This window comes from Vulpes lagopus, chromosome 24 (assembly GCF_018345385.1).
Source record: "Vulpes lagopus strain Blue_001 chromosome 24, ASM1834538v1, whole genome shotgun sequence".
Taxonomy (NCBI): domain Eukaryota; kingdom Metazoa; phylum Chordata; class Mammalia; order Carnivora; family Canidae; genus Vulpes; species Vulpes lagopus.
Window position 1 is genome coordinate 39,109,791 of NC_054847.1, and position 27,572 is coordinate 39,137,362.

The window sequence follows — 27,572 nt, forward strand, 5'->3', positions numbered from 1 at the left end:
CCTGTAATGACTTCATACAGATTTTTTAGACGTCTCTTGGGATACTATCGTTTTGGTTTGCTGATCTAATCCATTTCCCTTTCTTCCCGATCCTGCACTCACCCTTCTCTCTCTGGACGCCTCTCTTTGGATCTCTTCCCATTTCAATCAGTGTGTCCTTTTTAAGAGTGTTTCATTAAGGTTGAAGTTCCAAGGACATCACTTTTCCTCTTTGAATAAAATGTGCCTTCTTTTTTTGAATGCAAACTGCCTGTGCCCTGACTGTACAATCAAAACAACGGGAAATACACCCAGTGCACTCAGGCAAAATTGGTGTGTGAGTCTCTTGGAAATATCTAGTAACAGGTGCAGTTAGATAGGCTGGCAAAGCATTCTGGTTTCATAACAATTACTAATAAGAAAATAAACGCTAGGTATGCATTATTAAAATATTTTTGGGATTTTTTTTTCCACGAGAAACAACAACAAACCCAAAGCTAGCCAGTAACCAATTCTATAGATTTAAACCCTTGATATAAACATTTGACTCTGTCTCTCTTTTTTCAACACTCTTTTATTTTAAAAAATTTGCATAGATGTTTCTTCCTGTAGGAGGAAAATATATATAATTTTCGCCCAGATCTTTGAAATCTGTGTTATCTATCAAGTCAGTAGGAGATTCTTCTCTCTGTGGCTTTTGACGATTGCACAGTCACATTGGTTACGTGCACTCCATGTTAATTGTAGTAAACCAGTAGGCACGCATATGTTGTCCCCTTGTTAGTAAATGGAAACATTTGCCAGTAATCTGGAGGTTTTTGGTGTCTACGAATAAGGGTTCTAGACAGCCTTAGAACTGGCTCAAATGCACTTTGGTAGGGAAGGCTGCTTTGCAACCCTTGGAGACTTCAAATGCATCGTAGGAAATTCCAGTGTTTCATTTGCCATCATGCAGACAGAAGCCTACATCCACACATGAAAATTTGATGACTTAATGTTATTTGTGATCCTTGTGCTCTTTTGTATAGAACCTTAAAAAAAAAAAGAAATTTCCTTTTGTAATCAAGAGAGGAGCATACTTACTGTCAGACTCTCATAACTTTTTTCTTAGACTTTGGAATCTACAGCTGAATTTGGCGTGCAAGTTTTGCTGTATCCAAAGCCAAAATGTCAGATTTTGTTCTTGTTTTTTTTTTTAAAAAAAAAAAAACAACAACAAAAGGAGGGATGGCTGTATTATGGAGATGTTTAATAAATTGAAATGAATAGATTTTTTTTTGGCAGATGGAGTATAACTACTTGAAATATATAGCAGGAGAGTGGGGTGGGGAGGAGAAAACAGAGAAAAGCGTGAAAGTAGGGGGCAAGGAGAAAATCTATATATTTCAGCAAAAATGTTTGGGAGCCTGAAATTCTAATGAGTGTATTGAGTTAACTGCACAGAAATGTGAAGATGTATTTGCTGGAATGGAGTTCTAATTTGACACACTCTACAGGATTTCTAGAGATTAAGGTTGAGGAAACTTGAGAACGACATGGGTCCAGATATCATCAATGCACTAAAACAGGAAATGCCCACAGGTGAGAGAAACAATCAATTCTGGTTCTACTCTGAGAGAGAGAAAGAGAGAGAGATTGAAAATAAAAAAGACCAAACAATTGCTTCAATTCTTCCCGTTCATAAAAGCTCTCATCACTCCCTGCTTTACTGCTAAATGTTTGTCTTCGATTTAAATTCTGAGGAGCTCGGGCCTTGGTGAGTCCATCACAGTAAGTAGAGATTGACACACAAACCCCCTTTAGGCCAGTCACCTGTTAAGTTTGGGATAAAACAGAAGTCGAAAAATGATTTTCTCCTCAAACTGTGTTAGTAGCTCCAAAGTATCGAGGACTAAAACTATCATGAAGTCTGTGTGTATCTGCCTGTGAATCCTTTTTTGATGAGAGAGAGAGAGAGAGAGAACCCAAGAAAACAGAGGTCCAGGAGAGACAGAGAAGAAAGTTGTCAACACGAATGAATGGAGGAAAGATTTTTCTAAGGAGACTATATATATATATATATATATATATATATATATATATTCACATATTAAAGAATGCATGTGAAACTATATAAATGGAATATAAGTATTTCCAGCCACAGAATTAAAAACACAACACATATTGCGTATGCATGTATATGTACGTGTATTTCTGTAGTTGTCAGTAGTTTTTTGGAAAGAAAAGGGGAACAAGTGTTACTTTACCAGTTTTATCATCGTATTCACAACCACCAGCCCTGGAGTCTCCTGATTAAACCAATTAGCCTTGTTTAGCTGTTCATTACCCACATTGCTCGACCTGCCGCTATGCTTAATAGGGTTAATCATAATGAAATGAAATCTTATGATTTTATTAATTTCTTATATAGTATGTCTTCCAGAATTCTTACCAATGCTTGGACATCAGGGAATACTGCTCCTTTGCTCAATTTTGCTCCCTCTGCTGGCTGTCTCTGAGGGAATGATAAAACTACTGTCTTATACCTAGACAAGGACTATTATTATTTGGGAAAACACACACACACACACACACACACACACACACACACACACACACACATTTATCCTTAGGGAAGCGGTGCCATTGCATTGAGAGCCCTGTTCTCCTCTGGCACTGACAACAGAAGCTCCACCAGGATATTTTCTACCCAGAATGCCATGGTCACTGAAGGAATAAGAGCCCAGGGAGGTGGTGGGAGGGGTAGTAGGGGATGCCTACTATACATCTAAGTTGTGGCATATCTAAGGCTTAGCTAAGCATCAGCTCCCACCTCATGAGCATATTTCATCCTCTCTGCTTGCTGATACCATTAGTTCCTGAAGGGGAGTGGGCGAGCTTATCCTGCAGTACACAAATAAATGTGTTACTTGGGTTCCACGGGAGTCATGGGTCATGAGATAAGGTCTTGAAATTAGTGAAAGAGCATGTCCCCTCATTAGAATCTCTAGATTTATGCAAATGTAAGTATTTATATGAAATACGTAAAGTTAAAAGGAATGAGTTAATTTTTCAAAATGAATTAGAAAATTTGAAAAAAAAAAAAAACATTAGAGAGAACCCTGGAAGCATAATATATAAATTTTCATTTAAAAAGGCATTTGGTTTAGGACTAAAACGAATTCAACAGATACTTAAGTTTCTAAGCCTATTTTATCTACAAATCTAGATGTTAGGGGAAAAAAATAAAGCAACTGGGGAGATATTTTAATAAATGGATAGATTAGGTTAACCTAACATAAAACGTGTTTTTGTCTTGAAGTTAGGAAAAACTGCTTTTCTCTCTGAGGTACACAAAATGATTTCTTGCCCTTTGTGAGAAGATTAAGGGAGCTAAATCTTAGCTTTAGATTTGGAATCATTAAGGAGATTTAAAAAAAAGAAGGAAGGACAGAGAGCATGGACAAGAAGCATGTTATCTACTATATAAATTAATTTAAAATCTTTAATAAAGTTTCTCAGCGTGACTAGAAAATTTCCCTTTCCCCTCCCCTCTTACTCAGTGACTTTCTTCGGAAAAAAAAAAAAAAGCCACGACCAAAAAAGATAAAGAGAATAAAAGAAATGAGTCTATAAAAATCTGAATAAATGGGAATTTATATGTTATTTAATGCCAATCTGCTGCATTTTTTATGTTTGTTATGTGTACCCACATCCGTGCCTGGCATTGGCATTTTATGAGTTGTTTTGGTATCAAAATATACTCTCTTGCCTTTCAAATTCATGCAGACCTTACTTGTCCTTCAAAAAGGAAAACATCCTGTTTTGGTTAATGGGCTTAAAAAAAAAACAACAAAAGTAAATTGTGATAGCAATTAGGTTTCTCAGTGAGCATGCTCAGTAGGTCTCTCGTGGTTGCTAGGCAACCAGCTGAAGGTGTGTGGCGAGAGAGGGCCCCAAATGTAAAAACACGAGCACCTTTGGCATAGGTTTCACCCAGCCCAGCAGCCCGCTTCGTGTATAGGATTAGTTGTGGGATGTCCTTGGATGACTTTCACGAGTTCCCTTTCTGCAGTTTTGGGGAGAGGGCTGGAGGTCAGGATAGGGGACCCCGCAGGCTCGGTTCAAGAGCCATAGTGCACGCTTCCAGAAAGTGTTGGAGCTGCATTGCAGGGTCAGGAGTGTGTGTGCGCCTTGGTCTTGGTGGGCCGCGCAGGTGCCCCGGGCCCCGCAGGTGCCTCAAGCTGCGCAGGTGCCCCGAACCCCGCAGGTGCCCTGAGCCGCACAGGTGCCCCTGGCCGCGCAGGTGCCCCGCACACCGCAGGTGCCTCGAGCTGCACAGGTGCCTCGGGCCGCGCAGGTGCCCCGGGCCACGCAGGTGCTTTGGACAGCGCAGGTGCCCCTGGCTGCACAGATGCCACGGCCCCCCGCATGTGCCTCCAGCTGCGCAGGTGCCTCGAACTGCGCAGATGCCCCGGGCCGCGCAGGTGCTCCGGGCCGCGCAGGTGCCCCGGACCCCACAGGGTCCACGGGCCGCGCAGGTGCCCCTGGCCATGCAGGGTCCCCGAGCCGCGCGGGTGCCCTGGGCCGCACAGGTGCCTCGAGCAGCGCAGGTGCCTCGAACTGCGCAGATGCCCCGGGCCGTGCAGGTGCCCCGGATCCCGCAGGTGCCCCCGGGGCCGCGCAGGTGCCCCAGGCCGCGCAGGTGCCTCGGGCCCATTCGCGTCCCGCCGACCTCCGCTAGGGCCTGCTACCTCGGACACGGCAGCCTTTGCACCGAACCCGTGTCCACAGGCTCGAGTCCTAGGGCAGAACGTTCCCGGTGAAAGCACATCGTTCAAGTAAAGGTCACAGCCCATATTGAAAGCCCGTTGGCCGCCGGGCTTCCGCTGAAGCAGCACTTCCAGCAGTTGGGAGGCGGTGCGGCGAAGCAGAGAGGACCCAACTCCTAGAAACCACACAAAATGCTTCGTCTTTGGTGAGCGCAGTGCCATCTCCATCAGCACCTCTAAGCAGCAAGCCGACCAAACACCTGGTTCGGTCCACAGTGACAGCTCACTGTCTCTCCAGTGGTAACAATTTAGAGGCACGATGCTAAACAAGATATATACATGATGTCAAATATTGGCTGCACACATCTAAGCCAATCACTTCTAAATAAATTAACCATGGCACAGCCTAATACGATCCACCTGCTTTCTTCCTTGCGTTGTTCCAGACCCTACCTGAACCCCCCTTTGATTAAATGTCAAAAGCTTGCCTTGTGCCTACAGATTTCACTGAAGGCGGATAACAGAAAGGTTCCTCCTGTGACTCCATAAAACTGAAATAAATTCCACTGGCATCTTGTAAATTTTTATTTTCTACAATGACTGCAGGCCCCATCTGCGGCCCAGCTGTTATTAGAACGGAAAGCGTTGGCCCTTCTGCATTACAAAACAGCATAGAACAGTAATTGCCAGTGGAAGAGATTAAGTGTAGACACTAAAAATGTTTACTCGCAATGAATATGCATAACGATGGGTAGGAAACAGCACTAGAAGATTAAAAAGAGAGAAGGGTTTGTTTACAAGGCTGGGGAAAAAAAAAAGAGTGGAATGTCAGTTGGCCCCGAGCCTGAAATAGGAACGAAAAACCTTTGGGCAAGGCATTAGGGAGAAAAACAGATGGTTTGTGAACCTTTTATTAGATAGAAAAATCATTAATCAAGCCCAGGCTGGAAATGGCAGGGTTTTTGGTAGTTCATATTTTAGTTTATTTTTTCTTAAAGTGACAGTATGCTTTTCTTTTTTTTTTTTTTTTTGTCTTTTTGGGACAGTCATCTATGGATCATATGTCAATAGGCACTGCTTTTGTACAACATTCCACATTAAAGCCAGCTTCACTTTAGGTTAGTGTAAGCACTGATTTGTTATACAGAGAAAATTCCTCCAAAGGGTTTCACATTTCAGCACCTGTTTTGCCTGTGTAGCAATTAAAAAAAAAATTGCGGCATGGAATATTTTTTTGTTCATTCACATCCTATTCCTTTGCTTTTGAAACTTGGGAAGAAAATGGAGAAGAGGAAACTTTTGCACGTAAGGCCTTGCTGACTAGGTTGATTCATAACAATTTAAGCAAAATATGTGGTAACAATAATCACAAATTGATTCATCTCCTGAGAGGGAAATTCTTTGGAGAAAGCTCTCAAGAGCCTGGAGGGTCCCATTTGAAACTGTATCTCCCATAAAACTGATCTGTGCCCTTTGGGCTTGAGAAGCTTGTATTTTGCACTAAAAATAAATAATAGTAGTGAGAAATCTCAGGGAAAGGCATGTCCTAGAGATTAACAAAATCCTGGAATTAATGGTGCAAAGCTCATCATCTGCTGCTAGCCAGTCATCAAACCCTAGGAAATGCCCTATGCCAGGGACATTATTGTTTAAATGAAATGCATATAACATGAAAACACCCTCATGTGTTTGAAACACACGATGCGTGTGTGTTCATCTACACATCCATGCACGTACACCTGTAGACACACATATTATGTCAGCTTTAGGAGTAGGATGGCAGGGGAGGAAAATATCAGAATAAAAGTGCCTACAGCCAGACCCAGAATTAACCTTCATGCCACGGTCCTGGAGTTTTGCTGTGGTGCCATGTACTTGGATAGGGGGCTCATTTTGACTTTGGGAGGCTCCTCTTAAACTTCACCGTGACGCGTTCCTGTTCCGGCTCCGTGTGTTTGGTGTTGGATGGGGATTGACTTCATCAGGGTTGTCACTCCTAGAGCCAAGCACTGTTGACGCAGGGCTTCCAGAAGTATGCAGTGGGGCAATTTCTGGGTAAGGAATTAGAAGGTACTTAGAAAGTATCTCATTCATGTTTTCACTCTTTGGTGGAAATTGTTTTGTTTTTTTTTTTTTAATGATTTTATTCACTAGCAAATACCAGCGATTCATAAGGAAAGTTTTTTTTTTTTTTTTTTTGGCAAAAAAAAAAAAATGCTCATGGAGAACTCATTGATTTCCTATCCTTATTTCCCAGGAGACAAATTGTGCAAGTCAAGGGCAGAAAACACCTGCTACGTCATCTGATTTTTCCTCTGATCAATATACCTATCATCCACGTTAGGGAAATGAGACCCATTGAAATGGTCGCATTAAAATCAGAAGCGAATGAGGAGAAGGGTGTCTAACTACAGGTCTGTCTTCTGATGTCATTACTACCTCCCTCTGATGCCCATTCCCCTGAAAATCTGAGCCGCAGCCTTTCCCTTTCCTTATCCCCTAGTCTCCTTCATTGACTTATTTATCTTCATGTGGTTTGTTTGGAGTTAATGTCATTGTCAATAAAGAATGCCAAAAAGGAGCGAGATCAGCAGTGACCTTCTGCACAGATTCCAAAACCCTGCCAACCTACCTCCGTGTCCTGGGCTGACTCATTCTAGAAACAGAAGTTCAAAGACATGGTTGCCATGCTCCTTTAAAACACTTTTACAGCACAGTTAACGTTTTCTGTTTTCTGACATTCTTTTTCTAAAGAGATGCTTTAAGCAAAAAAGGTTTCCTGCCACAAAAATGACATTAATATTTCGTAAATCAAGAACTAAGATAATGTTTTGGCTGCTGCAGAGACGTTTACCTTATGTCGTTTATCTAAATGCTTTTCGATTATAACATGACACAATTTTTGGACTGTCTTTAACCGGAAAAAACAATTCCAAGAACTTTCTTATTTCAGAGCCTGAAATTCTTTAGTATATTTCTCACCAGAATTCACTGTGGAGTATACAGCCTTTCAGCTCATTGAAAAAGGCTTCCCAAATAATAAATCTTTTCCAGTGATTATTCATGTGCACTAAGTCAAATAATTTACTGAAAGTCAGGAAGAAACCTTCAAATGAAAACCATATAAATATGTTTGTAAACTTTTGAGTTAATTGCAACATCAACAGTTCTGTTCCCCCCAAATCAAATGCTTTCTATATTGACCTATAAAGAACTGATCTCTTTAAAGAACAGATTTTTTTGTATCAAAAAGAGCAAAAAACAGAACAAAACAACAACAACCACTCAACACTTTATAGGTAATAAAGCTTTGTTGAATGAGCATCTGCTGAAGGAAGTATTAAAATCACAAAAGTGATTATGAGTTTTGAAGCTTTTTACCTATTTGAAAAATATGGGGAGGAATGAGGTATTGGAGTCTGTGCTGTAGGGTAAGAATATGATTTTCTGGTATTACATTCATTCTACATTTTTTTTCTTGCAAATTTGCTTGTAACAAGGATTTTATCTCTGCCCTTTATTATCCTACTTTATCTATGGCTAATGCATTTCCTTTTCCTTTTAAAACCTTAAGGGTTTTACCAGTTGATTTCCACACATTCGGATTTTAGAAAGAAAAACACATTTATGGAGTAGCTATTTCAAAACATTGAGGAGAATAACAGTTACCAAAAAAAAAAAAAAACATTAAAATTCTGCCATAAACCATTCAACAGCAAACGGAAGACTACAATTAGGGCCAACCTGCTTCCCTGGGGAATAGTGAAGAACAATTTTTTTTTCCCGACTGTGTACACCATAGAAAACTGCCCACATAGTTCCTGAGTTCTGAACTACTAACTCTGAAATGAACTTCCTGTGGGAGATGAGCCCCCTGAAGATTTCGAGGGGCTGATGAAATCTTAGCTGGCTGTAGCTAAGAGAATGAGGGAGAGGATCAGGTTCTGGAAAGAGAATGTGCAAGGGCTATATAAGAAAGGGTAGCTAGGACTGCTATGTTATGGCACACCATTAATAACAATGATCAAAAGGAGGAGGATGTCTTAACAGCTGCATTAAATTACTATGGAAATTGGCATTTTGAAATGAATTCAGGGTGAGACACTAACAAAAGAGTACCTACATATAGTTCGGGTCACATTGTAAGGCCAAAGAATAATTCTCAAAGGTAGAGTGGTTGTGGTCAAGCAGAGATTCAATATCTTTCTTTCTTTCTTTCTTTCTTTCTTCTTTCTTTCTTTCTTTCTTTCTTTCTTTCTTTCTTTCTTCTTTCTTTCTTTTTTATTTTTCCTACATTTAGAGCATGCATGGAAAGATCGGGCTTCACCAAAACACCCGAGTCCAGTAAGATGCTTCAACAAGATTGCGTTCTCTGGAAGATGTGGGAAATATTCAATATCATAAAAATAGGTAAATATCCTTAAAAGATCTGGGTTAAAGACTGCAACAGTCTATATTTCCAGCTTAATAACCAGATAGTATTTAACTCCAGCTTTGGAATGAAATTTTTTTTTTCATGGAAGTGGAAGATTTTGAGACCATTTGACTTTGAAATGAACATTTTGTATTAATAAAAAAAATAAAGCACAGACGAGAGCTAGTGCATCCTTTAATGGAAAAATGGAAAAGATAAAAAAAATTTTTTTTGAATTGCATAGCATTAGAATCTGATTTTCAAGATGTGTTCTATGTATTTTTTATTGACATTTATTCATGCACGAGTCTTTTTCATGTGGATTTTAAAAATCATGATTAAGTGATTTTACTGAAGTCATAAAACTGATGTTTTTATACATTGTCAAAGTATCTGATGCAAAAGTATAAAAAAAAGCTGGATAATGATGTGGAGATTTGTCTCTGCAAACCAGATATCCAAAGACTGGCTTGTGCCTTGTTGCATGAAAGCTTCTGTCCCTGCTATGGAGCTGACCTGGATTTCTCTAATTACCACTACAAAGCTACGAAAGGTTTCTTTCTCAGAACTTTTGAGAAGGAGGCACCAATGCTTCATAATTGAACTGGGACTGCAAGAAGAAAAAAAATCCCCCATGAAACACTTAAAACTTATACCTTAGGCAAGGGGAGCATTATAAGAACAAGTTAAACTTTTCTTTTGAATTCAGTGGGAGTACTTTGGGGTTTCTCTTGGTCCTTAATACATACTTGAAATGGGCGTCCATTGACAGAAAGTAATATTTTTAATTCGGATGACCTTGATTTGGTGATTATTGTAGGAGAAGAAGCCTTATCCAGTTCTCTTTTGGCAACAGTTACATCCATTATATCCATTTTGGGTATACTCATGTCTTACGACTTTGTTGAGTGCTCTCTCCCAGTCATTGCTAGAGGTTTGGAAATATGCTTTCTGGACTATTAAAGGGAAAATCTTCGCAGGAACGTCCATCCTGACAGCCTCAGTTGCCATCAGAGTCTTTGTGACTGCTGGCTGTCACTATATGATCTGTGGGGTGAGAAAATAGCCACCAGCACAACACACTTGAGAAGCCATCCTTACATTGCTAGCTATGTTCTCTGCTCATGATTGTCCCCCGATTCCTGCACGATTTTAACAGACAAGCCAGTAAGGACCTACAGAGCTGCAGTTGGCTTAATAACTCTGCATTTTCATGGGTCAGTAAATTTAAATTAGCAAGTGTGTGTGAACAATGCCTTGATAAAAACTTAGCCTTCGTTTTGATGATAAAAACTTAGCCTTTTAGTCCTGGTTACCTATTGAAAATTATCTATGGATTTACTTAGAAAATATTCAGATGTAGGGGCATCAGACCAACGGAATGAAAAAATGGGGGTGATGCCCCATACTGCTGCATTTAAGTAAAGCTCTATGGGTTGTTCCAATGCACAGCTAGGTTTGAGAAGTACTACCCTATAAGGTCTCATGAACCAGAATGGATCCACAACCTTCAAATAAGGAAGGGCTATATTTTCGTGTTCTCACTCAACAATTGACTGTGGAACACTCATTCGGATAAATGGTATACCGTTAGTCTGAAAGAATTAATACGCTTCTAGGAGTGCTCAGTTTATACAATAAGAATAACTTAAAGACCCAATAATTTTAAACTCTTGAAACAAGGGCATAGTTGTCAGAGGATAGACGAATATTTAACAGATACAGTGGGAATATCCAAAATGACTTTGCAATATGTCCAGACGGCTTTGCCCTGTTGACTCCACTTGCTGTTTGTGCCCCAGTCTGAAGACTTAGCAGGTGCTTTCTACACCTCACCTTCCTCCTCATCAATGGCGCTTCCATCCCTGAGCAGTCATTTGACTCCAGAGAGCTGCTGGGGCTGTGGAATGCAGCCCTTTAAAAATACTGTATGCACCTCCAGGTCAAAATGTCTTTCATTCACATTCTGCGAGAGGCTACATTTTCATTCCAAGAATGACTTTTGATTTTTTTTTTAAACGATGTTTTCAGAATGGAAAAAATGTGGAAAGATATGGTCTTCTGGGGGAGTAGATCATCCCTGGGAATGACTTGGAATGAGTTTTCCTGATGAGTTATGAGAGCATGAACACATATCCTGTTTTCCTTCTCAATTCAGACAGGTCTGCACATAGATGCCTGTTTGCTCCAACTCATTCATTCTGTTTGCACTCCTCTTTTTAAGACATCTGAAAGGAAACACTGGCTCAAAGGTTCCATCCCAGGTGTGATGAGGATTTCTGGAAGGACAGTTCTTGTCGAACATTATTATTGTCTGCATTTCATGTTCCCTTTCTAAGGAATTCCAAAACGAGTGATCCACTCTCCACATCCCAGATGTTGTTGTAAACCAGAATTTTGGAACATTTGAATGAAAATGCAATCCCCTAAAGTTCAACTGAGTCCCAGCTCTCAAACCAAACACTGACAAAAATGTATTTGTGCAACGGTTCACATGACTCCTTCAGTGCACTGCGTTCTGGGCTGCGTGACTCAGTCCCAAATGAACTGACACACCATACTGTAAATTTTATAACAACCAAACACCAGGATGCTAGAAACGAGGCCTTGGTTCATGTGTTTTGAGAGGCGAAAGTTCTGGAAATATCCTTTAATGTTGATTTTTATAAGACCTTTAAGCAATGTTGTTTTAAAAAACACCAAAAAAAAAAAAAAACCCTAAGACATTCAAGTCTGTTAAAAAGTTTCCTACATAGCATGGGCAATCATTTCAGTAGGACTAATAATTTGAAGAACATGTCTTAGGGGATGGGTATCAGTCCTTATTATCTTGTCCAGATTTAAGCAGATCATTTTGGGAAGTGTAAATATCCGTGATTTGAAAGCATTCAAGAGACGGGCCATTTTTTAATTAGTAAAAAATCCTTTTGCAGGGTTACATGCAATCTTCAGTGTTAGAATTTAATGCGTGCAAATCTCAGTTTTCCATTCCTCCTTCTGCCCGCCATTCACCTGTGTTTGTCTAATGGAAACCAGTTACTACAGCTCTTGTTACACATCTGTTTCATGCATGTGTGATTACAAGCCGTTTTAGCAACTAGTAAAACTACAGGTGTCTGGGTTTTAATGTAACCATTTTAAAAGAGCAGTTCATGGGCCTCTGATTATTATTTTTTATAGCTGGCAATGTTCCTACCATAGACTGCCAGCTCAGGAGTTAAACGTAAGTCTGTTGTTCTCTCATCTGGTGGGATCTCTGAAACCATTTGTAAATTAATTTTTTAAACTTTGGATCCACACTGCTGAATTACAGCTATCATTGTATTCTTCACAGACAGCCTCTACTGCTATTTCCACATGTCTCCAGGAACAAATAATTAACTGGATTTTGAATGCTGGATGTTAAAGTACTAAGTATGTGTATCTATTTGGCTTGTTCACTTCCATACCAGAATAAAGACCACAATTACCATCACATCACTTTGATAAATAATGTTGACACATGGTTTCATAGCAGCTGTAGAATGTCCATCAGTGCCCTTAGAATCAGAAGTTCAGTTCTGTGTAAATGAAAAATTTGATTTGGAGATTTCTTCATTTTACCTCTCATCATCTAAGTGCAGCTGGAAGATGTAAGAGTTCCAAGAACTATTGTAACAACTACTGAAATCCATTATTTACAAATCAAATACTCAAAGAACACATTCATCTGCTCTTAGAAGAGAAAGATCGGTGAGTATGAATCACAAGAGGATAAAACTGATTTATAGATTAATCTAATTCGATACAATGAGGATTTAAAATGTGTAAAAATCCTGCCCAATGCCACCAGACTCAGCACACAGTATAGGAGGCACAAGTCAAAATCAATTACAAATTTGACTTTGCTGCACAGTAATAGAGACACGTCGCACTGCTATATTTAAAGCTCTGGTGACATTTCTATTACAAATATAAGCATCATTTTCCAGGGATTTATTGCTCAGCCATAACAATTTTTAGACAGGATCATTTATGAAATTCTAGGACTTGGCTTCCAAACCAGATATTTTTATTTACTTCTTTTAAATTAATAAACAGAGCTTAAATGTTCTGGCTGAATGGAAACAAATTAATAGTGATAATTGTGAAAGTTCCCTTTATTAAATAAAGTTTAGCCATTTTACAGAAGCATTAGAGACTGTAGTTAATTTCTTGGTAATATATTTTCATTTGCCCTTTATCCATAACAGCATGATGATGTTTCTATGGCAGAGATGGAACCTAGGATTGATGACACCCCAAACATTTTAATCCTCCGTATGCTAATTAGTTACTCAAATTAGAGAGAAATTTCCTTCTCCCTTACCATAGCTTTAAAACACAAAATAAACGAAGACAAACTTTCTAGAATATGTGGGAATTTGACTCTGGCATTATTCCGAATAATCTTTTAAACATGTCAAATCCCTGAATAAAATCCTCAGCAGCGACTCTTGTCTTCCAGATAAAGTCGTAATTTTTAAGGTGCTCCAACCTCTGTTCCCAGCCCCCCTTTCCTCCCGCAGCTTTCCGTGCTTCTCTTTATGACTCCTCATCTACAGCTAAGCTAACTCCCAGCAGCTTCCCAGGCACATCTGACTTACCAGCACTGCTCCTCAGTTTCAAATCCTCCCATGCTCCCAGCCCCTATTCACCTACCACCACCTCCAAAAATAGTTTCCTGATCCTCTTTGCATAAGTAACCTCTTACCCATGAACATGGAGAACATTTGTTTTTTTACAGTAGCTATTTATGTCTGTGTTATCCGCATCCTATCCGCCAAAGAGGTGCTCAATGAAAGTTCGTCGAGCGCATAAACGAATGAATGAATAAATGTCTGCTATTGAAGACATCGCTTTTTGGACTTATGGTTTCTTTTAGGGTCAGCCAGTAGATAACAGAGTATGACATAGAAATAAGTTAATATCGGTCTGTAATATAGAGGCTCACACTACATCCCAAATCTTAGCCTATCCCAAAGTAAATAATATTTTGGCAAAAAAGTATAATGGAAGCAAATTTGACCTGCTTTCGCAGGTCAGACTCTTCTTATTCATCAAGGCTAGGAATACTAACCTGGCCATATGCTGTAACTGAAATGCCATCTTTATCTGCCCCCTGCCCTTCTTGCCTCAGATGAGGCTGGCGTCATCTCTTGACAGCACCATATTTTCCTAATAGTCTCTTTAATTCCAACTTTAGCCATCCTTCAGGTCTAACAGAGTGAACCTCCTAATATGCAGGTGAGGGGGTGCCAGTCCCCTGCTTAAAAATCTTGGATGACTCAAAGTAAACTTCTCATGGCCTACACATGAGGATCAGATCCCTTCTGCTGCCATTCTGTACTTCCACTCCGCTGCTTTCGGGGTGGGGTGCCTTCCCCACTCCATAGCCCCCACTTCCCATGTGTGCCCTATGTTCTATCAACAAACTTCACCTCGCCTGGAAAATGCTGTTATGCCTCCCCTTTGCCTCATCCTCTGCTGCATCTCCCGGGGCCCTTTCATTCAGAACCTACCACATTTCTTTTCTCTCTGTTCAAAACACCTCTCTTTCAGTGTGCCCAGCCTTATGGCAAGGACTCGCACTTTCCACTCTACCAGAGTGTATTCTTGAATACGAAAACCGTGTCACCATCATGTTTCTGTCTCCTTGCATCAATAATCTGGTCTCTTCATGGCTCTTCACACAGTTCTTCATTGCCTTGTGATGTATTCACTCATACCTTTTAGTTGTATAATACACTTTAATGAGAATCGTATTCCTAGGATAAAGAAATAGCTTCAGAAAATTCTGATTCGCAATCATAAGGTAATAATGTGTTTAACTAATGAAGATGGAATGGTTGGCAGACTTGAGTGAATCACCTCTGTGTCAATTCTTTCCCACATAAAATCTATTGATGAATGAGGGAAACAAGAAAGTTTGATATTTAGCCTCTAAGTTTTTTTGGAATCTAGGGCAGTTTGGAATCGAATGGTCTCTGTATGGGTAAGTATAATAATGCCTTTAGTGTTGGTACTTTTATTTAGGTTTGGAAACTCAGGTGGAGTATAATACCTACGGAGTAAGTGATGACCTCATTCTCCATGGCAATAATCTACCTTTCAGAAAAGGTCAAACAAGCTCCTTTATTTTTTTTTATTAACCTCTTTATTTTGAAACAAGCTCCTTTTGTAGAGAACAAAAGTAGGCTTGAATTTAACTTTGCTGGTTGTCTGGACTGTAAAAATGAAAGTATAAGCCAAGCCACCAAATGAAAAGAAACAGGGGGTCTCTTTCATTTGGAAGAGAAATTGTAAAACACTGCTCACACCAGGCATTTATTCATTTTTATATTTAATGCATTTTAAGAGTTGCTATTGTAACTCTAATATTTTAAATACGTGTGTGTGTGTGTGTGTGTGTGTGTGTGTGTGTGTGTGTGACTAAGGCTAGGATTCTGAATGTATGATGGATAGCTCATTCTCAAGATGCAAAAGCCCAAGCACTTTTATGTATAAAGTCCTTTTCTATTGGTAAAGTTTTATAATTCCCTAAGGAGATATTTTAGCACATGCCTAATGTTAGATTTCTACAAAGGGCAAGTGAACATTCCTTAGATGGGATGGAACTCTCTAATGACATCGGAGGTGAGGATGGGGGATTACTTTAGCCTGATAATCCCAGAAATTCTGCATTATGGCATTTGGCGACAGAGAACTGTGCTCGATTTATCTTACAGATAGGAATACAATGTCCACAGAATGAAAATAACTTCTCTAGACAGGAGCCAATCTGGACCAAGAGTTGTAATTTTCTCAATGCCCAATTTTTATCACAAATCATTCTTCTCACCATGATAAATTTGGGGGGTTTCCTCCTTAGTAAACACTGTGATCTATCCCTTTAATTGATTTTATTCCCTTTTGAGCTTGGCAGCAAGTTGGAGGTAAGCACAGCTGCCTGACTGCTGAGCATGCTTCCAGATGCTTTCAGATTGAGACAGAAGCTCTTTTATCCTGTAAACTCCAGCTGAATCAGGAGGCCAGAGGTCAGGACTACCTGTACACATTTTCTTTAACATCTCCAGCCAGCTTTGCTGACAGAATTGTATGGCTCCACATGTCCTAATTCAAGAGGGACTTATTTATCCAGGGATTACTGGTGAATTACAGCATGTTGGAAGTATCACAAAGCTCTGTAAATGAGTCAACTAGACTTAATGGCAAAGAAGGTTTTACTTTGCATATTCTTTATGACAGTGTTGTCCAACAGAACTTTCTGTAATGATGGAGATGCCCCGTATTGGTACTATTCAACATGGTAGCCATATTAACACGGGGCTGTTAAGCGCTTGACATGTAGCTAGTGTGACTGAGGAAATGAATTTTCAATTTTATTTAATTTAAATTTAAATAGGCCCATGTGATTAGCAGCTACCACAGTGGACAGAGCAGCTCTAGAATAAATATGTGCTTGAAATGTGACAGAGACAAGAGTTTTATAAATGGTTGTTAGTTATTAAGAATAACTAATGTTTCTTATATTTAACTGACATATATCCTCATTGATACATCAGTGTAATGGGATGATTAATAATGGTCTGTGTAATAATATGGGTGAATCATTCATTGAAACTATAGTGCTGCAGTCAAATAATGAACCAGTTTGCATCATTTCTATTATTTTAGAGTCAGAGCATGTTTTAGAAAACAAAAGGCAAAGGACATTGATTTGAATTGGGCTCTACCATTTAGATTTGAATCTGGCTCTAACTTTGGGCAATTAAAAATATTTATTGGAGTTTAAGTTCTTTTCTTTTTTTTAATTGCCAGCTTGCTTTTTCTTTTTCTCTTCCTTTTTGTATCAATTAGCTATTACCTCGTTAATGTTGCATAAAAACCACTCCAAAATTCAGTGACTAAATAAAACAATTGCTACTTCTTGTTCATGCACCTGTGTTTTGTCAAACTGCAGATATTTTGTAGATCTAGGCGAGGCTCAAATTGTGTTGTCACCAAGCTGCAAGTTAGTCCAGGTCCACTCCACGTGCCTATCATGCTCGCAGTCCCCAGGGGCTGGTTTGAGCACGCTATTTTCATGGTGATAGTAGAAGTGCAGAAGATAAGCCAAAGTGCACAATCTCTGATAATTTCAAGTCTGCTGATATCTTATTGGTGAAATAAAGTCGTATGACCAACCTTAATATCAGTGGAGCAGGATATTATACTCCTCCCATAGAGGTGCAAGGAGAGAATGGGTATTTGCCAAACAATCATTTAATTGTCTGGCCGCACTCTCTAAAACCTCACCTTCCCCAAGTAATTGGCATCTACCACTTGATAAGCTCAGTGTTCATTTGTAAAATAAGAATAATAGTAATGATGCCTGCTTCACCGGATTATTTTAGGAGTGCTTAAAATCTTAGACGAAAAGATGTTTAAAAACTAAACTATACCAAGTGATCATTATTATTTTAAGGAATATTGTCCCCTTTCATAGTTGTCACCTTATAAACAGAACAAACCTTAAAAAGTACATTTCTTTATCCTTCTTTATCTTTCTTTATCCTACTCTGGATAATGAAACTTAAACCTATAACCTTCCAATACTGAATCAAATAATTTACCCACTGGTGTATAAAGGAAGCAAGTCAGTTTACCTGCTCGAGTGAATATTGTTACTGACTCTTCAGGATTTATTCCATACCTTCTAAGTAAGAAGCAGCAGTGCGGTCAGAAAAGCTGACCCCCGCTTAAAGAATGGACCAAAAAAAAAAAAAAAAAGAATGGGCAAGGTTTGGTCTAAGGATAATCCCATCCTTTTTGTTAGTCCTGTTTGGAAATGAATATGTAATGTAGTTTTATCCAATGAGACCCAGTTAGAGGTTTTTGGAGGTTTCCAAGGATGTTTTTCTACTCTTGAGTTATGGGAAACCATTTTTTCTCCCTCTAAATGTGAGTGAAGAAGCAATTTGTCTTTGTTGCTGTTAGTAGGTATCCTGCAATTCTGGGTCAGAAAAAGGCTGAGCTAAGAGAATCACAGAGAAGTAAAACTGCAGTCCTAATAGGACCTTGCCCAAAGCATACTCTACCTGTGAACTTTGAATTATGTGATTTATTAATTGTGCTAATCATTTAAGCCTCTTTGAATCAGCATTGTATGTCGTGGTTCTCTTTTAATTATTCATGCTACTTCATTATTTCCTTTGCCATTCATTCATTCATTTGTTCATCTAATATAATCGTATGAAGGTCAATTGAGTGCAGAGGTCATTCTGGATATTAGGAAAGATGTAAAATAAACTTAAGAAACAAATTTTTAGCAACTTTGGTAAAATCACCAAGTGGATTTATGTTTTAGCAAAATCCTCTATTTCAAACACTTGGCAGCCAAAGATGGGATTTTTTTTTTTTTGAAGGGAAAACCAAAATGATATAGCTAGGTACAAAAATGAGTAAACATATCTGCGGATCACAAATAAAACAGAGATATAAAGTGTGATCAGGGATGGAGGTACGGACCTGCCAGCTTCCATCTCTGGCAACAGGCAGCAGCAGCCTGGAGCCTACTGCATTAAGACGGAGGATAGATCTAGCCAAGCTTACAGCTCAAAGCCAGGAACTGAGGTAGGCCCACCACTTTCTGAAATGAGATTGACAAAAGTTATTGCTGACTCACCGCCTGAAGTCATAGCTTTATAGGACTCCATGGGCCCAGGCAGACAAGCAGACAAAAACACTGTCTCAGTGCAAAGAACTGAGCCAACCCCTCTGATGATCAGATTTGTGGTGTCTCTGAAGTCATGATGGAGCATGAGAAAGAATACACTTCTGTATCACCTGGATGTTTACTAGGTGTCAGTCTCAGCAGTAGACTGGGAAGCCAGAACCCAGGAAGATAGATAAAAAGAGAAAAGGAGATAGAATGGAGGGAGAATAGAAAAATCCTGTGTTAAAATAAATATCCAAACCACGAGAAGAAATCTAATGCCAAACAAAATAACCAATGAAATCACCAAACAGAAGAGGAATTGATTTAATGGTATAGTCAGAAAAAGACTAAAATGAGAATTTTAGAATGTTTAGAGATAAATAAAAAGATTATATTCATTAAAAGGAAAAAAGATTATGAAACAAAGGCAGAATTGAACAGGGATAGAGGAAGACATTAAAAAAAAACAAGGATAAATAAAAATAAGGGCACCTAGGGAGAAGCTCAGTTGATTAAGTATCTGTATCTGCCTTTGATTCAGGTCAGGAGCCTCGTGTCAGGCTCCCTGCTCAGTCAGAGCCTCCTTTTGCTTCTGCCTGACAGTCCCTCTGCTTGTGCTCTCTTTATCTGTGTCAAATAAGTAAATAGAATATTTTTAAAAACCAAAAAAATAAAAATATGGCTATTTAAATAAAAGTGAGGCTGAATAAATGTAGTAACATCTATAAGTGGACAGTTGGTATTTTAGATGTAAATACTAAGTAATAGCCCATGTCTCAGCACCAAAGCTTCAAGAAATAAATGTACTATGTCTTTCTTTCTCTATTGCAGAGAATAGAAAAGAAAGAAAAACCATAACCTTGGGAAAAATATTAAAAGGAGAATAAAAGGAAGAAATATAGATTAATCATACTTGTAAACATAGTGACATGCATCCTATATAAAATAATATCAACTTATATCTACTAGCATATTTTTTAAAAACATGAATAAGTAGAGTTTGCTTTATTGGAATGTAAGACTAATTTAACATCAGAAAATAAACTAATGTATTTTGCATTAGCTGATGAACAGAGAAAAAGGATGTGATTATCTCAATAGATGCAGATAAAAGTGGTAAAACTCTGTGTTTAAAAAACAAGAACAATATACAAAACTCAGAGTAAGAAATAAAAGGAAGTTTTCCAAATCTGAAAAGTGAACAATGAAAAACTTTGAGCAACTTCATATATCTGTGAACTATTAATTAGAAGCCTTCCATTTTGGTTAAGAAAAAGGGAACAATGAATGCCCACTATTAATACTCTTCATTACTCTTTACTGGCAGTCCTAGGCAGTAAAATAAGACAAGAAAAAGAAATATAAGTAAGTATAACTACACACATTGGAAAGGAATGTGTTCTTATTTTAGGTAATATAATTGTTCTACATAGCAAAATCAAGAAACTCTATAGACAAATCAGTGGAATTAACAGGAGATTTTAAAAAGGTTGTTGGATAAAACATCAATATACAAAAACTGAGTAGTGTTTCTTTCCACATGAAATAACTAATTAAAATATAATTAAACATGACATGTTCCAAATAGTAACGAATACTGTAAAGTACCTAGAAATAAATTTTAACTGAAATGAGCAAGATCTGTATGGAGAATCTTACAAACGTTCTTGAAAGACTCACAAAAATAATCAGATTAGAAAGATAAACCAATATCCTGGATGAGAAAAATTAAGATTGTGAAGATATTAATCCCTATCTCCACAACTGATCTATGAATTCAATGCTATTTCAATAAAAAAATCTCAACACATGATTCTTAAACTACTAAGACACAAAGAACCAAGAAAAAATAGTGTAATTCCAAAAAGTAATAAAATAGCAGAACTAGCTATACTAGTTCAATAAATATGGCTATACTCATTGGTTTTCCATGGTATTCGATGCTTAAAGAAGGCAATGCTTAAAAACAAATTCTAGAGTGATTAAATATCCCAAAGTTAAGGATACCTAATACCTTCAGAAAAAAAAAAGGAATATATCTTTGCAAGGGCAGATATCTTCCTTAAACAAGATGCAAAAAAGCATAAATAAATCATAAAGGAAAAGATTTATAATAATATTAAAGTGTCAAATTATCATGAGTAAAAAAAAAAACTCCAGAAGATAGTTAAAAATAACAAATAAACAACCAGACACTGGGAGAAGATATTTGCAACTCAATAGCTAACAGGTACTATCCAAGATACATAATGAGGTCCTATAAATCACTAAAAAAGAAATAATCTAATATAAAAATAAGCAAAGGATATGAAAAATCAATTCACAGAGTAAGTAACCCAAAAAGTTAATATCTACATGAAAATATGCTAATCTCACTAGGAGTGATTGGTATTTCAGTTAAAACCAATGAGATAAGTAAGAAACAATTTGACAAGTACGTGAATTCATAGGACTTATCAAAACCACTTTTGAGAGATATTTGCCAATTCCTAGTCAAGGTAAAGGGAATTTTTACATATGTATATCACGGAAACTCTCATACTTTGGCACAAGAATGCCAATGCAACATCGTATGTCACTGTGGTTTGCCACAGGGAGAATGGGTTTTAAAATCTGATGTATTTCTGCAAAAGAAGTCTTTGTGGCTCTTAAAGTGACTGTGCTAAAGTATCACATTTAACAATTAAATTTCGAGAAATTTTAAACAACACAAGAAACAAGTGTAGAATAATAGATACAGTATGATACCACTTATATGAAGTTTGACATCATGAAAAGAAGTGTTGTAGATTGTTATTGAACATTTATGTGTGGGAATGATTAACACTAGATGGAGGATATTCAGGTTATTTGGATTCAAATTAGTGGTCACCTCTGGGAAAGGGAATAGGAAAGTGAGATAGAGAAACAATGATTAGACAGGCTTCAATATTTTATTTTTTATTATTTTATTTTATTTTATTTTATTTTAAATATTTTATTTATTTATTCATGAGACACACACACACACACACACACACACACACACACACACACAGAGGCAGAGACACAGCCAGAGGGAGAAGCAGGCTCCATGCGGAGAGCCCGACGTGGGACACGATCCCAGGTCTCCAGGATCACACCCTGGGCTGAAGGCGGCGCTAAGTCACTGAGCCACCAGGGCTGCCCTGACAGGTTTTAATATTTTAAAGATTATTTACATTATTTATTGAAAAGATCAGAAACAAGTGTATAAAAGTGTTAAGATTCAACAAAGCTGAGGAAGAGAAGGGATACACGGAGTTCCATCTTCTCTGTTATTTGTTATCTCTGATATATTTCATGAGGAGGATGAAGGAGAGGGGATGAGTAAGATTTTCAGGTGATGAATATGGATTTGTGAATGAAGAAAACATTGGAGTGCAAACAGTATTACAGACAATGAGGCTTCTGATAGAGCTGTTGCTCGGTTTCACGAGGTGTGTTTTTCCATGTCTTCCTGTCTATCACCTTTACCCACTTCCAGCTCAATATGCACTTCTAGATTCAGACAAGTGGGGAAAGAGAAAGCCAGTATTTCCAGGCACACTCTTTTTAGTGGGCAAGTGTGTGTGACTGGAATTCACTTGTCAAGATTACAGAAACAAAAGGTATTTTCAGATCGTAATTGTCTGGGGCTTTAGGAGGTCATGGAGTTCTGGACTCAGTGGGTCCACAGAGGTGGTTAATAGGGTTGGGGAAATATATTTATATATATATATATTTTCAGAAGGTGAACAGAAATTGAACAGTTGCCCAAATTACAACTACCAAGGCTAAGTTATATTTCCTTTTTTACCTTTGCATGGAAAAATTGGTGACGTGGTTTTACCAGCTACCTCTCCCTGTTAAGGGGCTTTCATGGACTCTAATAACATATAAGAATGTTTGAGCATCTTAGGGGGAAAAATAAGAGAATAGTCCAGAAGCTTTGTGGGAAAGATTGGGAAATAGAGGTTTATATCAATGTCTCTGGAAAAAAAGAGATACAGGGAGAATTCATGGTTTACTCAGGCTCATTCAGTCAGATAATGGCAGGGCCAGGGCTTAAGCCTGGTTCTCCCCATGGATCTGCTCAAGTGTTCTTCCCATTGGCGACAATCCTCTGTCCAGTGTTAAGCCAGGCTACTCAGCGTTGGGTCAGGCTCTAGTTCAAATGCTTTGCGGCAAGCTGAGCCAACTCTGGATGCGTAGGCAATGTGTTGTGGTAGCAAGAACAGTGGACTTTAAGTCATCTCTCTGTTTTGAGTCCTGGAAAGTCTACTTACTGGCTTATACCTTTGTCTTCTTCTTCCATAGAATAGAGTTGCACCAAAAAAGCATCTGTCTATGCAGGGATTATTTCTTGGCACCATCCTTTCTTGTCCAGATGTCATTCATGTCACTTGTTCTAGCCATTGAATGAGAGCAGAAGTTCTATATACCATTTCTGAGCCAAGGAGTTTAAATGCATGAATGCTTATTCCACTTCCTCTTTCCCCATCTGCTTACTGGGTGCAGAAGATTTGAAGTCTAGAGGAAGGTGAAGTCCCAGATGCAGAAAGCCTGGATCACAGTATCACTTCATGGATGACTCTCCACCAATCTAGAACACCTGTATGTGGCTGTAAGCTAACACACAAAAATAAGATCTATTGTATTAGATTGCCAAATTTTTGGTATTTCTTTATTGCAGCTGCTAGCATTATCCTAACTAGTGCCAGTTCTATGATCTTTCATGTGTCATTCATTTTTCTGTGCATCAGTTTCCTTATCTGAAAAGAGAATAACAGTCCCCAGATTCATACAGGATTATTGTGGATCTCTGATGAGATGTAAGAAGAGGTGCTTTATAAACTGTAAGATGGCATTATTACTATCTCTGAAGCGAATTGAGGGCAGCCACTTAGAGCTCCACGATTTAAATATCCTCCTAGCAATTATAGGGAGCAGAATAGGAATCATTCTGCAGCTGCCAACCAAATAGAATCAACTTTAGCATTTAACCATGCCACTATTTCTTTGTAATTCCTTAAGCTTCATGCTTGCTCCCGATTAGTGACACCTTTTCAATCAATCACTCAATCAATCAGTAAAACAAACAAATAATCCATGGTTGTTCAGTACCTGCCACGCTCAGGGTATGCAGCTAAGCTGTTCCTGATTTTTATGCATTTAGTTCCAGTGATTAATATCAACCTTGATGTCTGTTTCCCCATTCATGGAGAAAAGGATGAAAGGCATAGAAAAATAAAATAAAATTGTTCATAATCCAACTTCAGTGATAATCACACATAGGTGAATATTTTTCAAGATGTAAAATTTTAATTCAATAATGGAGAACATAGTCCACATACAGCTTTGTAAATAGGACTTTTTTACTCAAAATATCATGGACTTTTTTTTTTACAGTCAGTAAATACACAACTACATAATCATTTTAGGATTTTACTGTTTGGATATTTGATAATTTATTCAACCAACTCTCTATTGATAAACGTTTAAGTCATGTAGTATTTTTTGATACTATAAGTGACACTGTGACATTATTTTCTTTGTATAATGTACAGATCTTTGGCATATTTTTTGACTAATCCCTCAGGGGAAAAAAATCCTAACATTGCATTTCTGCATCAAAGTACATGCATGTTTTTAAGGTTTTTTTTATTCAGGTGCCCAAATACTCCAGAAACAGGTTTATCTTTCTAGTTTCCAATAATGCTAAGTATTTACATTTCTATTTAGAATTCCCTCTGTATGAAAAAGTGAAAAGGCAATTAGCACCCTGTGCAGTATTTGTTTTGGCCTTGACATCCTAGAGCATAGATTTGGGATATGCTCCTCTCGATGCTCCTTTTTTCAGGGTTTGAGCCCCTGTGTTGCCCCTTTCCTGCTGCTGAGCATCTACACAACCCATGCTTGCAGACTCTACTCCATACTCCATACAAAATTGCTCTTTGCCTCTTATCCTCTGTATCTTTTTTCTCCATCAAAGCTCTAATGCTCATAGTGAAGGATTATCTCATCTAATATTTAGGGGGGGGCATTCTTTTAATTTAGATAATTCACACTACCTGAATGTCATTTTAAGTGGCTTCATGGGTTAGCTGTCTCAACAGGCTTTACCTAAAGGATCATTTTAGTGAAAGGCTTCTCTTCTCAGTTCCAGCCACCAAGTTCTAGCTACATAACAAGGCCTTACTTATAAGTATTTTGGAATTTATATTCATGCCATTGATTGTCTTCCAAACTATCAATAAAAAAAAGTCCTAGCAGTTCCTTTCTGAGTGGCTGGTTGTGTTCTGTAGGATAGAACAGGCCTAATCAATAAATAATGCATTAATCACTTGGAACAATTTTCATGATGTGGAGGTTATATAATCAAGGTGATCATTGTTAATATTGATCTCCCATTGCATATGCGATAGTTATTTCTTTCCCCATGAAACAAAGAAAATGCAATCTAGCACTCATGAATTTTATAATTCAAATGAAACAACACAGATAATAGATACAGAAAGTGGTATAGGAAATAAGTATATTCACAATATACATGAAACATCTCAACTTTCATATTTCACTGACGGGACTGCATATTGACCCTTTCTTGGTGTGAAAATGGACCAACTCAAAATGAGTAACAAGTAAAAATTAATTAAATATTTCTTGCATTTGTTTTCATTAGTCTCTAGGTAAATATAATTAAAGAATATTAGAGGGGATTGTGGACTTATTTATATCCTGACCATAAATATGACCCTAAATAGGATGTGGGCATTTTTCAGAAAAACTGATATGACTTGGCAGAAACATTTACAAGTCTCTGTTCTCTCTCCCCCACCACCACTTTATTGAGATATAGGTGACATATAACATTATGTAAGTTTAAGGTGTACAATGTTAGGATTTGGTACATGTATACATATTGCAAAACGATTGCTACAGTAAGATTACTTAACACTTCTGTTACTTAACATAATTACTCTGGGTGTGTATGTGTGCACCTGGGTTGAGAACATTTAAGGTCTACTCTCTTAGCAACTTTCAATATACAATTTGGTACATATAATATATAGAGAATATATATACCATACTATATATGTATTATGCCATATATATATATATATATATATAGTAACTATAGTAACTATATGGTACAGTAGATCTCCAGAACTATATGGTACAGTAGATCTCCATATAGTAACTATATGGTACAGTAGATCTCCGTTTTTTTTGTACCCTTTGATCACCACCTCCCATTTCACTTCACCCTACATTCTGTAGCAACCGCCAATCTACTTTTTGTTTCTATGAGTTCAGCTTTTTAAGATTCCACATATAAATGAAATCATGTGGTAGGTCCATTTTGCTGTCTGACTTAATAGCAAAAGGCTCTCTAGTTTCCTTCATGCTGCTTCAAATGGTAGGATTTGCTTCTTTTTCACAGCTGAATAATACTCTATTTCATGCATGCATGCACATGCGTGAGCGCGCGCGCACACACACACACACACACACACAGACACTGCATTTTCTTTATCCATTCATTCACTGAAGGATGCTTAGGTGGTTTCTTTGGTTCTATGTTTTTGGTATTGTAAATAATGTTGTGGTGAACTTCAGAGTACAGATATCTCCTTGAGACAGTGATTTCATGTCCTTCATGTGTATACCCAGAAGTGGGATTGCTGGGCCCATATGACAGTTCTATTTTTAATTTTGGGGGGAACCTCTATACTGTTATCCATAGTGGCTGCACCACTTTGCATTCCCAAAAATAGCACAAGGGATCCCTTTTCTCCACATCCTCACGAGCACTTGTTATCTCTTGTCATTTTGGTAATAGCATCCTAACAGGTGTGAAGTGAGCTCTCACTATTTTATTTGCATTTTCCTGGTGATTGATGAGTGATATTGAACACCTTTTCATGGACCTGTCTTTTGTATATTTTCTTTGGAAAATGTCTATTCAGGTCCTTTGCCCATTTTCTTAATCGATTATTTTTCTTTGGGGATTTTTGTTGTTTGGTTTTACTATTGAGTTGCATCTGTTACTCATATATTTGGGATGTTAACCCCTTATCAAATGTGTGGTTTTCTCATTCTCTCTCATTGTGTTTTATTTTGTTGATTGTTTCTTTTGCTCTAAAGAAGTGTTCTAGTTTGATTTAGTCCTACTTGTTGATTTTTGTTGTTGCTGCTTGTGTTTTTGGTGCCCTATCAAATAATCATTGCCAAAATCCATGTCAAGAAGCTTTCCTCTCTATATTTTCTTCTAAGAGTTTTATGGTTTCATGTCTGACATATATGTCTTTAGTCCATTTGAGTTAATTTTAATGAGTAAAATAAGAAAGGGATCCAATTTTATTCTTTTGCATATGAATATCCAGTTTTGCCAACACCATTTATTAAGGAGACTATTTTTTCCCCTTGACTTCCTTGTCAAATATTAGCTGCCTGTGTATGCATGGGTTTATTTCTCAGCTCTTGATTCTGTTCCATTGGTCTATGTGTCTGTTTTTATGCCAGTAGCATACCATTTTGATTACCATAGCTTTATAATATAGTTTGAAGTCAAGAAGTCTGATATCTCCAGCTTTGTTCATCTTTCTCAACATTGCTTTGGCAACTCGAGGTCTTCTGTGATTTCATATGATTAGCATTATTTTTTTTTATTTCTATGATAAATGTCATTGGAATTTTGACAGGGATT

The 27,572-nt window shown here is 37.9% G+C and overlaps 1 long non-coding RNA gene across 2 annotated transcripts in view; it reads left to right on the forward strand.

The window, feature by feature from the left end:
- Positions 1-27,572, forward strand: part of LOC121482014 — a 96,379-nt gene that overhangs the window by 41,589 nt on the left and 27,218 nt on the right. The window contains exons 3-4 of one of the 2 annotated variants that reach the window (XR_005985486.1): positions 6,988-7,144; positions 9,031-9,140. This is a non-coding gene — a long non-coding RNA (uncharacterized LOC121482014). The remainder of the gene's footprint in view (positions 1-6,987; positions 7,145-9,030; positions 9,141-27,572) is intronic. The other variant, XR_005985487.1, reaches the window with a different exon arrangement.